At 39.0% G+C, this 14220-nt stretch overlaps 1 protein-coding gene across 9 annotated transcripts in view; it reads left to right on the forward strand.

Moving 5' to 3' along the window:
• Positions 1–14220, forward strand: part of LOC115219269 (probable serine/threonine-protein kinase nek3) — a 102035-nt gene that overhangs the window by 23261 nt on the left and 64554 nt on the right. The gene's annotated exons all lie outside the window — the stretch shown is intronic.

Raw genomic sequence — 14220 nt, forward strand, 5'->3', positions numbered from 1 at the left:
CTTCACCTCTTCCACATCTGCAAATTCCATAGCACCAGCTTTCATCACCATTGATGGACCTTTGAAAATAGATATGAATCAACTTCCAACTGTTCTTTCAGTTCATGACATGCATTTAGTCATGATTGCTTTTGATCTTCTGTGAGCAAGCAAGGCAATGTAGAGGCACATGGCCTTGTGGTTAGAGCAGCGGACTCGCGGTCGAGGGATCACGGGTTCGAATCTCAGACCGGACGATGTGTGTGTTTATGAGTGAAACACCTAAGCTCCACGCAGCTCCGGCAGAAGGTAATGGTGAAACTTCTGCTGACTCTTTCGCCACAACTTTCTCTCACTCTTTCCTCCTGCATCTTGCAGCCCACCTGCGACAGACTGGCGTCCCGTCCAGGTGGGGAACCTATATGCCAAGAAACCGGGAAACCAGCCCTTATGAGCCAGGCATGGCTCGAGAAGGAACAACCAAAAAATCCAAAAAAACCCCAGTTTCACTCTCTTTACTCTGCCCAACTTTCATGTTGAAGTCTCCCATAATGATTTTAATATCATGTGATTTGCACTGCCTCATCCAATTGGTCATAAAAATCATCTATCTCTTCGATATTACTGTCAGACATGGGAGCATAGCACTGAATCACTACTGTGTCAAACAGTTTACCTCAAAGTTATACCAACATCACTCTATTGGAAATACACCAGAATCCAGCCAACCTTTTAGCTTCATGCTCATGAGTGTTGCCTGTTTCGCCTGAATACAGAAATGTGACACCATCTAAGACAACTTTCCCTGCAACAGGCCATCTCGCTTCACAAGATGTTGATGCTCAACCGTCTCATCTCCTTCAAAATGTTATCCATTTTTCCACTCTGATATTTTGTCCTTACATTCCATGTCCAAAACTGATGTTGTTGTTGCTGCAGTAGCATGAAAACGATCGGGTATCTCCCACTGTGAATGATAGTCCCTACTGGACGAGACCCCGTTTCTGGTGTCCTTCATGTTGTTATTCCTTTTCTTGTTAGCAGCCATTCTATGATCTATATACAAGGCAGAATACAAGGGGTGGGTTGCCATTACCTTCCCCTGTGCAATGGCACTTAACCTAGTATGCTCCTGAGGTTGGCCAAGTATGGATCATCTGCATAGCTGCAATGGTCTTCAAACTGTTGGTCTGCATGAGACTCTTCTGCCTTGTTGGCCATCCAATGCCCTGCTGCCGACATCTTTGCCATAACCCTGACCCAGGAGGCTAGCAGGTACTATACCTTGCCCAAGGGTGATCTGCAGGCCATCGGAAGGAAGGAGCGCTTTACACCTCCTTTTGCCAATCATTAATTGACACCGACACCTGATATATACACATATAAGTATATATAAAAAGAACTCACGAGCAGTCAATGACCATCCAACAAATTTGTGTAAATATCCAGGGGTTGGACAAAATAATGGAAGCCCCTAAAAATTTCAAACAAATTTATTTTCGGGTGCTGGTTATGTGCCACCGGCACCTGCCCCGACTGGTGGCACGTAAAAAGTACCATCCGATCGTGGCTGTTGCCAGCCTTGTCTGGCCCCTGTGCCGGTGGCATGTAAAAAGCACCATCCGATCGTGGCCGTTTGCCAGCCTCGTCTGGCACCTGTGCAGGCGGCACGTAAAAAGCACCCACTACACTCACAGAGTGGTTGGCGTTAGGAAGGGCATCCAGCCGTAGAAACATTGCCAGATCAGACTGGGCCTGGTGCAGCCTTCTGGCTTCCCAGACCTCAGCTGAACCGTCCAATCCTTGCTAGCATGGAAAGCGGATGCTAAACGATGATAATGATGATGATGATTACATCATTTGAAAGAAACCGTTCTTGTCAGATGACCACATAGACTTCAAACATAAAGGATACAATCATTTTCCTAACATGTTCACATCACTAATGGAACTCCAAATATTTACCTTGTTTCTGTTGTCATATCTCTTGTAGAATGAGTTTAGAAAGTAAAGTAATGCATACCTTGTCAAGTCTACTATAATTTAGAGAGTAGCAGAGGAAATAGTAAGGGGGTCAGGATAAAAGGAGTGGTGACCTAGTTACTTACACTTAAGAGGTAGTATGTAGAATGTAGTCTTCAACCATTTAGAATCAAATCTATTGGGTGTTGTCAACTGTATTCTAGTTAATGGTAATAAAGGCGGCAAGCTGGCAGAAACGTTAGCACACCCGGGTGAGATGCTTTGCGGTATTTCGTCTGTGGCTACGTTCTGAGTTCAAATTCCACTGAGGTCGACTTTGCCTTTTATCCTTTTGGTGTCGATAAATTAAGTACCAGTTACGCACTGGGGTCGATATAATTGACTTAATACCTATGTCTGTCCTTGTTTGTACCTCTGTGTTTAGCCCCTTGTGGGTATTAAAGAAATAGGTAATAAATCAATTAATGTGAGACAATTTACTAGACTTTCAATGTACTGGGACCATATATTACTCTTTTACTCTTTTACTTGTTTCAGTCATTTGACTGTGGCCATGCTGGAGCACTGCCTTTAATCGAGTAACTTGACCCCAGGACTTATTCTTTTGTAAGCCCAGTACTTATTCTATCGGTCTCTTTTGCCGAACCGCTAAGTAACGGGGACGTAAACACACCAGCATCGGTTGTCAAGCAATGCTAGGGGGACAAACACAGACACACAAACACATATATATATATATATATATATATATATATATATATATATATATATATGCATATATACGACGGGCTTCTTTCAGTTTCCGTCTACCAAATCCACTCACAAGGCTTTAGTCGGCCCGAGGCTATAGTAGAAGACACTTGCCCAAGGTGCCACGCAGTGGGACTGAACCCGGAACCATGTGGTTAGTAAACAAGCTACTTACCACACAGCCACTCCTGACACAAAAGAGTAGGGTGTAGGGGTAGTAGACTAGGTAAGTGCAGTAATGGATTACTAGGGCTCCAAGATTATAGCCGAAATGGCTGTAAATATTAATTCTTTAATTTATTTTTAAACTGTAACCTAATAAATCCCCTAATATTTAATTCTAATCCCTACTCCTAAATAATTTAACATTCAACTAATCTCTCCATTCACACTCTACCTACAAGCCCATAACCCCATTGCTAAAAATAACTTTACAGCCACTGACCTTAGCCAGAATCTACACAAGCATTTACTACTAGATTTCCTCCCCAACCCCTACAGACTAGAAGAATACCTATTTCTTTATTACCCACAAGGGGCTAAACATAGAGGGGACAAACAAGGACAGACATAGGTATTAATTCGATTACATCGACCCCAGTGCGTAACTGGTACTTATTTAATCGACCCCAAAAGGATGAAAGGCAAAGTCAACCTCGGCGGAATTGGCACCTACTATTCTCTTTAAATTTCTTTCATTTTGCTCTACTTTGTTTATTTTTTACATTATCTTCCTCTACCCCCTCCTTTCTCTTATCTTCTTGGCTCTCTTTGTACACTATATTCTTAAAGACTATTAGGCGGCGAGCTGGCAGAAACGTTAGCACGCCGGGCGAAATGCGTTGCCGTATTTCGTCTGCCGTTACGTTCCGAGTTCAAATTCCGCCGAGGTCGACTTTGCCTTTCATCCTTCCGGGGTCGATAAATTAAGTACCAGTTACGCACTGGGGTCGATGTAATCGACTTAATCCGTTTGCCTGTCCTTGTTTGTCTCCTCTGTGTTTAGCCCCTTGTGGGTAGTAAAGAAATATATATTCTTAAAGACTATGTTTTTATATACCTTTCTTTATCCTTAACGCCAATCCTTAACTTCCTCCCTTACTCTATCAACCTCTCTTTCTATTTATGTACTTTTCTATCTTTTTACCACATAATAGCCACCTCTGTTACCATTCTTTTATTGAATGTTGATATTTACACTATCAGGACTTTGATCTACATGGATTTACACAGGATTACTCCGAAGGACTTATGGACTTACTTCTACATGATCGGAAAGTTAAACTGTGAACTTTTATGCTCCTTTTTCTTCTCTTTCTTCATTTCTTAATTCTTTTACTCCTATCCTCTATATCGTCATTTCATTAATCTGTATCCTTCTCATTTTCCCTGTTTGTCTCTGATGATGCAATATCCCATACTCTGGGATATCCTTGAAACAGCTGTAAGACTTTGAATCTTTTTTCCAATAATAATGATGTATATGACTTGAGATGTTTGCCTTGCCTTAACATTTGTTGTCCTCTTCAACAATTTTATATATATATATATATATATACACACACACACACACATACACACACACACACATACCCACACACACACATACATGTTACCTCCCCTGACCACTGTCCGAAGTCAGGACGCCATGATAGCCCGTTAGCTCCTACACACATTTTTTTCTCTCCTTGTTTCTCTCCTTTTTTTTTTCTGTGTATCTTTCTGTCAAAGAGCGTAGGCTCGAAACGTAAAAGACTTGTTCTATTTCTATTCCTGAGCGCCATGCTAATACATTTGTTTGTTTGTACTCCACCTGCCTTCGTCTTTTGTTTATTTTCGTAAACCTTCCTGTTATATATATATACACACACACATATACATGTACATATATATATATATAGCGATTTAGTTTACTACATTCTTGGAGTGGTTGGCATTAGGAAGGGCATCCAGCTGTAGAAACTCTGCCAGATCAAGATTGGAGCCTGGTGCAGCCATCTGGCTCGCCAGCCCTCAGACAAAATTGTCCAACCTATGCTAGCATGGAAAGCGGACGTTAAACGATGATGATGATGATTATATATATATATATATATATATATATATATATATATATATATGTACACACACACAATAACACATGTGTATGATGAGCTTCTTTTTTTCTTCCCATCACCCAAATTCACTCACACACACCTTGGTCTATAGTAGAAGACAACTGCCTACAGTGCTGTGCAGTGAGAGTGAACCCAAGACCACATGGTGAGAAAGTAAGTTCTTAACCACACAGCCATGCTTGCTCAGAATAACAGAAACCAATTTAATTTGTGTTAGTGTTTCGTTATATCTCTCTTTTTTTTTTTTTTACATTATCTTCCTCTACCCCCTCCTTTCTCTTATCTTCTTGGCTCTCTTTGTACACTATATTCTTAAAGACTATTAAGCGGTGAGCTGGCAGAAACGTTAGCACACCAGGCGAAATGCGTTGCCGTATTTCGTCTGCCGTTACGTTCCGAGTTCAAATTCCGGCGAGGTCGACTTAGCCTTTCATCCTTCCGGGGTCGATAAATTAAGTACCAGTTACGCACTGGGGTCGATGTAATCGACTTAATCCGTTTGTCTGTCCTTGTTTGTCTCCTCTGTGTTTAGACCCTTGTGGGTAGTAAAGAAATATATATTCTTAAAGACTATGTTTTTATATACCTTTCTTTATCCCTAATGCCAATCCATAACTTCCTCCCTTACTCTATCTACCTCTCTTTCTATTTATTTACTTTTCTTTCTTTTTACCACTTAATAGCCACCTCTGTTACCATTCTGTTATTGAATGTTGATATTTACACTATCAGGACTTTAATCTACATGGATTTACACAGGATTACTCCTAAGGACTTACTTCTACACGATGGGAAAGTTAAACTATGAACTTTTATGCTCCTTTTTCTTCTCTTTCTTCATTTCTTAATTCTTTTACTCCTATCCTCTATGTCATCATTTCATTAATCTGTACCCTTCTCATTTTCCCTGTTTGTCTCCGATGACGGAATATCCCATACTCTGGGATATCCTTGAAACAGCTGTAAGACTTTGAATCTTTTTTCCAATAATAATGATGTATATGACTTGAGATGTTTGCCTTGCCTTAACATTTGTTGTCCTCTTCAACAATTTATATATATATATATATATATACACACACACACACACACACACACACACACACACATACCCACACACACACATACATGTTACCTCCCCTGACCACTGTCCGAAGTCAGGACGCCATGATAGCCCGTTAGCTCCTACACACATTTTTTTCTCTCCTTGTTTCTCTCCTTTTTTTTTTCTGTGTATCTTTCTGTCAAAGAGCGTAGGCTCGAAACGTAAAAGACTTGTTCTATTTCTATTCCTGAGCGCCATGCTAATACATTTGTTTGTTTGTACTCCACCTGCCTTCGTCTTTTGTTTATTTTCGTAAACCTTCCTGTTATATATATATACACACACACATATACATGTACATATATATATATATAGCGATTTAGTTTACTACATTCTTGGAGTGGTTGGCATTAGGAAGGGCATCCAGCTGTAGAAACTCTGCCAGATCAAGATTGGAGCCTGGTGCAGCCATCTGGCTCGCCAGCCCTCAGACAAAATTGTCCAACCTATGCTAGCATGGAAAGCGGACGTTAAACGATGATGATGATGATTATATATATATATATATATATATATTATATATATATATATGTACACACACACACAATAACACATGTGTATGATGAGCTTCTTTTTTTCTTCCCATCACCCAAATTCACTCACACACACCTTGGTCTATAGTAGAAGACAACTGCCTACAGTGCTGTGCAGTGAGAGTGAACCCAAGACCACATGGTGAGAAAGTAAGTTCTTAACCACACAGCCATGCTTGCTCAGAATAACAGAAACCAATTTAATTTGTGTTAGTGTTTCGTTATATCTCTCTTTTTTTTTTTTTACTCTCTTTTACTTGTTTCAGTCATTTGACTGCGGCCATGCTGGAGCACCGCCTTTAGTCGAGCCAATCGACCCCAAGACTTATTCTTTGGAAGCCTAGTACTTAGTCTATCGGGCTCTCTTGCCGCTAAGTTACGGGAACGTAAACACACCACCATTGGTTGTCAAGCGATGTTGGGGGCGGGGGGGGGGGGGGTCAAACAAAGACATAAAAACATACACACACACACACACACAGAGCCTTCTTTCAGTTTCTGTCTACCAAATCCACTCACAAGGCTTTGGTCTGCCCGGGGCTGTAGTAGAAGACACTTGCCCAAGGTGCCACACAGTGGGAATGAACCCAGAATCATGTGGTTGGTAAGCAAGCTACTTACCACACAGCCACTCCTGCGCCTATTATTCTGATAAATTTAAATAAACAGTTGTTCCAATGGTTCTATGTCTGATGCATCGTAGCTATAATTACAGCAAGCTAGGCTGAGAGAAGTGTTTGTCATGGTCGGAGTGCAACACCACTGGCAGAAAACAAGCTGCTGCTCTTCAAGTAGCCGTGCGGTACCCTATCAGAATTAACCGTTTATAACTCTACACTTCCATTAGTGAAATTAATGTAATTATGTCAGTATGGTTGCAGGTGTGTAATTACATTGGTATCTTTAGCCTTTAGTAAAAACCCGACAAAATAATGACAGCTATAAATAAGAAGGGAAAAAAATATAAAAAACAATATCAGTGCTATATAATTGCTACTCTCTAGTTTGACTACTTCCTCTCTGTTAAACCTTGTCACAAACTAGTGATAGAGTCAAAGCATAGTCAAGTTTATAGGGCACCAGATTGCTTCTTGAGTGTATTTTCCCCAGGAGATAGTGAAGTTGGCAAATTCATTAGGAACTCGTCATAATGCTGGCACTTTCAATGGTGTATCTAATGAGTCATTAACATATAAACACTGATGAATCTATCTTTGAGTGTATCTAGGATAAGTCATCATGGGCAGAGCCCATCTCACAAGAATATACTTACAAAAAATACTTAACAATTTTGCATCACAGAAACATCATCATCGTTTAACGTCCGTTTTCCATGCTAGCACGGGTTGGACGGTTTTGACTCAGCGCTGGCAAACCAGATGGCTGCACCAGGATCCAGTCTTGATCTGGCAGAGTTTCTACAGCTGGATGCCCTTCCTAACGCCAACCACTCCGAGAGCGTAGTGGCTGCTTTTTACGTGCCACCTGCACCAGGGCCAGTCAGCCGGTACTGGCAATGACCTCGCTCGAATCTTTTTACACGTGCCACTGGCACAGGTGCCAGTGAAGCGACGTTGGTAACAATAACCTAAAAGTAATTCAGTTTTAGGGCTTTATCTCCATAAAAATGTAATATAATCACTACATAAGCACTTCTTATAAGTTAAATAGTTGAATTTTAATAAGACATTTTCCCAATATATTGATATCCATACAAGTTCTTGCATATATTATTGTGTGTGTATGCACGCGCACACGTGTGTATGTGTGTGTGAGAGAAAGAGAGAGAGAAAGGATCTTTTCTGTTTGAATGGCAGTTTTTCTAGCGGTGTCATGAAATTGTCACCCATAATTATGACCCTAGTATCGATCTATTGCATTTCAATCTGTTTTAGGGTTAGGGGTGGGGGGGAGGGTATCTTTTTTTCTTCACAAATGTAAATAAACCCAATCTGTTTCTTAAACGAGGGACATATTCATACGGCACAGAATGTTTTTTTTTACCTCAATGGACGTCATTGATTGGTTGAAATTGCAGAAATTGAAGAAAAAAAAAACAACAAATATCTTACAAACTATAGAATTTTCTCAATAAATCCAAGAGAAAAATATGTTTTATAAACACATTCTACCAGTATACGAAGTTTAAAATTCTTTAGTTACCTAGAAATTATGTTAAAAACTGCCGTTCAAACCGAAAAGAACAGATATCCATACAAGTTCTTGCATATATTATTATTATTATTGTGTGTGTGTGTGTGTATGCTCGTGCATACGTGTGTATGTGTGTGTGAGAGAGAGAAAGAGAGAGAGAGAGATAGTTTGTTAGTTTGTGAAATTTTCAGCTTCAGTAAAATTCAGTATTTTGCAGTCATGTGCTTGTGTGTGTGTGTGTGTGTGTATATAATGCAGAAAAGAAGTGGGTATATAAACGTGACATGTTATACACAATGTAATCTACACATAAGAGAATCACAGGCAGACTAACAGAGAACTATAGAATCTTCATATGTGATAGATGCTTCTCTATACTCACCCTGAAGAAGGGAAACCTTCTGGACTTTGAAATACTTGATGGCTAGCATCACACATTTTTTTTCATTTTTTATGTGTGTGTCTATTTTCTATTTCTGCTCTGCTCAACCTTTTCAAGTACTCGCCATGTTGGAACTTCTCTTCCTGTCACATTATCACACTATTCCATTGTTAATTTAGATTTTAACCTGTTCGCAGTTTCTCTTGTTGTTTACCATTTTTCTTTACTCTTCTTTTACTTGTTTCAGTCATTTGACTGCGGCCATGCTGGAGCACCGCCTTTAATCGAGCAACTCGACCCTGGGACTTATTGTTTTGTAAGCCCAGTACTTATTCTATCGGTCTCTTTTGCTGAACTGCTAAGTAACGGGGACATAAACACACCAGCATTGGTTGTCAAGCAATGCTAGGGGCATAAACACAGACACACACACAAACACACACACATATATACATATATACGACGGGCTTCTTTCAGTTTCCGTCTACCAAATCCACTCACAAGGCATTGGTCGGCCTGGGGCTATAGCAGAAGACACTTGCCCAAGATGCCACGCAGAGGGATTGAACCCGGAACCATGTGGTTGGTTAGCAAGCTACTTACCACACAGCCACGCCTACGCCTTTAAAACTATTTTTTAACTATTTCTCATTAAATTTATACTTTTTATTTACGGAGATGTACTTGCATAGCGAATGACTTGATCTGAGATCGTGTGCTGGAACGAAAACAATTGCAGCGTGGAAGGTGTTTATAAGCCATTTAAGAAACACACAAAACCGTTAGATTCACTTCAACATTTAAATTTAATTTGTCAAAATATTTTCGTCGCTTTGACACCGGTCAGTGAACAGGTTCTGGTCTCAAAGCACCGAAAATATTTTGACAAATTAAATTTAAATGTTGAAGTGAATCTAACGGTTTTGTGTGTTTCTTAAATGGCTTATAAACACCTTCCACGCTGCAATTGTTATATTTTTTAGCTTCCTTGAAAACAGAAAATAGTTTTTTGTTTTGTTCTTTTTTATAACTATTGTATTAGTTTTCTGTTATTTTTTTCCAAGATATTTTCAGATACTTATACAAAAGCTAAGACTTGCTAATTTAGTTTACCTGAGGTTTGGTGAAAAGTTTTCTCAAACCTCAAGAATCATTCTTAGAATTCCAGTAGAATACAGAATGGCTTTCTGCAGGTCAACAATACGTGCCTCAGTTCTAATATCCTGCAGCCTCTTAAATAGCAGTTTGGGTGTTGTGCCAGATGCACAAATTATCACCTTTGTGCCCCACAATCTCTTCATCACTTTGGCTAAGTCCTGGTATTTCCCAGTTTTCTCAGTTTCTTTGGTATCAAATCTACTATCAGATATAGGATTACAAGGATCTTAAATTTTTTTTTTTTCCTGGTCTCTCTGAAAATATCTGACCTACTTCAATATTATGATCAGTCTCAATGAGGAAACCCCATAAAATACTGCTGTGCTTTGGGTTTTTACTTTCATTGTATGAATATTTATTTCTTTATTACCCACAAGGGGCTAAACAGAGGGGACAAACAAAGACAGACATAGGTATTAAGTCGATTACATCGACCCCAGTGCGTAACTGGTACTTAATTTATCGACCCCGAAAGGTTGAAAGGCAAAGTCGACCTCGGCGGAATTTAAACTCAGAACATAACGGCAGACGAAATACGGCTATGTATTTCGCCCGGCCTGCTAATGTTTCTGCCAGCTCGCCGCCTTTATTGTATGAATACTGTTGTATAGCTGGTGGGGGTGTTTGCCTCCCCTTTGCAAATATAAGGACACAGCAAATGTGCCAAAGCCGACAGGAAGCGTCGATGCTTCCTAGGGCTATATAGCGGTGGTGTAATTCCCTCTATGGGACTGTCACGTTATGTTGACTTTATACAACCACTCTATCGCTCCACCACCGCTCATGTCTCATTGAGACATTTAGAAATTCAATATTTCTAATATTCATCATCATTATTATTGATAAACTGGCAGAATTATAAGAGCATTGACCAAAATGTTTTGCTGTATATGTTTCCAGCTCTTTATGTTCAAACTCCACTGAGGTCAACTTTCCCTTTCATCCTTTTCAGGCTCAATAAAATAATGTTGAGCACTGGAGTCTATGTAATCAGCTAACTCCTTCCCTACTAAAATTGTTGGCCTTGTGCCAAAATTAGAAAGAATTAATTATTTTGGTCGATTGACAGATTCATTAATGAAACAAAATGCTTAGTGGCATGTCTTTTTGGTTCGTTCAACTTTGCTTTTCATCCTTTCAGGGTCAGTAAAATGAAATACCAGTCAAGTACTGGGGTCAATGTAATCAACTTTCCTTTCCCCTCAAAATTACTGGCCTTGTGCCAAAATTTGGAACCATAAGCATGCCGGGCAAAATGCTTAGTGGCATTTCATCCATCTTTACTTTCTGAGTTCAAATTCCACCGAGGTTGACTTTGCCATCCATCATTTTGGGAGTCGATAAATTAAATACCAGTGAAAGAGTGGGGGTAATGTAATCAGCTGGTCCTCTTCCCCAGTAGAAAGGATTATTATTTGTAAAGGTAGTGAACTGGCAGGATTGTTGGCATGACGGACAAAATGCTTAGTGATATTTCCTCTTACTTTACCATCTGAGTTCAAATTCTGCTGGGGACAGCTTTGACTCTTACCCTTCCAAGGTTGATAAAATAAGTACCCATTGAGCCCTGGGGTTGAATGTAATCAACTGGTCCCCTACTCCACCCCACTCATCTCCCAAAAACTTCAAGTTTGTGCTTATAGTTAGTTCTCTCTGTGCCACGAGGCACATAAGGCCTCAACATCATCTCACCGACCAGGTCTGTTTTCTGTTACTGTTTTGGTCTCGTTCCAGCTTCTCCACCCTTCTCGTCTCCTTTCCTTGTCTGTGGTCCTTTACCATGTGCTTTTAGGGTGCCCTGCTTCTCTTTTTCCCTGAGGGTTTCACTTTAGTGCTGCCATACAATCTCTTTCCCCGATCTTGTCTGAGGCCATGTCCCCATCCAGCCACACAGCCTCTCTGTCTTATTTCATTATTTCATTGCTGTTGTTGTTGTTGTTGCCCCTTTGTTCTCTCTCGATTGTGTCATTTCAGACCCTTTGCAGCCACTTGATGTCGAGTGCTTTATAGCAGAAACAATTATTATGATTATTATTTGTAAAACAATAAAGAACAAACGAATCCTTCACACCGTCCATTTTTGTTGTATGATATTTTTCTCTCTTCTTTCAGACAATCCAAGAGAAATATTGATGAGGTACAACTAACTGGAAAGTTCCATTGGAAAGCTCCAGTTGGAATTCTTTGTTTGTTTGTGGGTGTTTGTGTTTTGTCTGTGATATTTTAAATTTCCTCCTTTACACATATATATGTATGTGTATGTATATATGTGTGTGTATGTACATATATGTGTGTATGTATATGTGTGTATGTATATATGTATATGTATGTATGTATATATGTATATGTATATATGTATATATGTATATGTATATATACATGTATATATATATATGTGTATATATATACATATACATACATACATACATACGTATACGTATATATATATGTGTATATATATGTATGTATATATATATACATACACATACATACATACATTATATGTATGTATATATATATATGTATATGTATGTATATATATGTATATGTATGTATATGTATGTATATATATGTATATATATGTATATATGTATATGTATGTATATATATGTATATATGTATATGTATGCATATATATATGTATGTATATGTATGCATATATATATGTGTATATATATATGTTTATGTATGTATGTATGTATATATTCTTTTTCTTTTGGTCTTGTCTCAATCTCTGGACTGCTGCCATGCTTTCTCTCTCTCTCACATACATGCACTTGTATGTGTATATTCGTATATTCACACATAATTGTAATGTGTGTGTGTGTGTATGTATATTCATATATATTTTTGTGTGCACCGGGCCTTTAGGTTCTTAATATTGGTGATTTTTATCAGTCCTTTTATTTATTTCAATCCACTGATTTCCCTTTTTTTTTTTTTACGATATTTTTTGTTTTTCATCTTTGATGTTTGTCTGTAATTTCCATGGTTTGTTTAAGTTGGTTTTTCTTTTCAATAATTTTTGTCTAGTCATGTATGGTCAATTATTATTATTATTATTATTATTATTTTTAGTTTGCTTGCCTCTTATTTGAATAAGGAAGGTCTTTTGATTAAGTGTGGTCAAGTGGATTCAGCTTTTTCTCTTTGTATATATGTGTGTGTCATCTTTCCTACACCTCATCCCATTTTTTTGTATTTTATCTTTGTTTTTTTTTTCCAGGAAAGAAATGGCTTTTATAAAAATTTCCATCTCAATTATTGTTGTTTTAGCATGTTTTGTTGTTGTGGTGGTTGTTATTAATGATTTTTTGCTGTATGTTTTTTTATATAATTTACAATGATTCTTTGTTTTTCCTCGCATCATCAGTTTTAATGTCCATTGTTAAGCAGTGATGCTGTTCGTTTTCAAAAAGGGAATATTATTGTAATATGGAGAACCAAGTGTGATTCACATACCTCTTTAGTTTTGACTGTCCTACTTGGTTAAATCCAAGATGTGCCCTACCCATCTAACATCTCACTAGGCTGATCTGGAACCCAACCTAGGCCCCCATGTCTACGGCGTTCGCCGCTGGAATAAGGAGTGGTTGGAGATCACGCGGTCGTTAGCCTCAAATCGCCAGGCCTGGTCGGCGTTTGTGAGAGACGCAGCATTGAGGATGAACGAAGCCAGCTCAACCCACCCCGGGTGAATGCTGTAAGAAGAAGAAGAAGAACATCTCACTAGAACCTAGCAAATTCCCTTTCTAGCTCACACGTCTACATGCGTCCCTCTGCTCCCACTGCCTGAGGCCAAAGAGGCCCATGCCGTTCCTACTTCCACCCATTTGACCTCAATCACTCTTCTTCTTTTGGTAAGGCCCCTCAGCCATTAATATCACTGGTCCTTTCCTCCCGGTTCCCTTTATCTCCACAATTATAAAGTGGTTGATAACAGTTCACTGTGCAATGAAGTAGCCTCCTTGAAGACAAGTTACATCATACTATGGTAGATTTCTCTTCTTTATTATGGCATAAGACTTATTCCACTCTTCATTACTTATATTGACTAGA

The sequence above is a fragment of the Octopus sinensis genome, linkage group LG14 (assembly GCF_006345805.1).
Source record: "Octopus sinensis linkage group LG14, ASM634580v1, whole genome shotgun sequence".
NCBI lineage: Eukaryota > Metazoa > Mollusca > Cephalopoda > Octopoda > Octopodidae > Octopus > Octopus sinensis.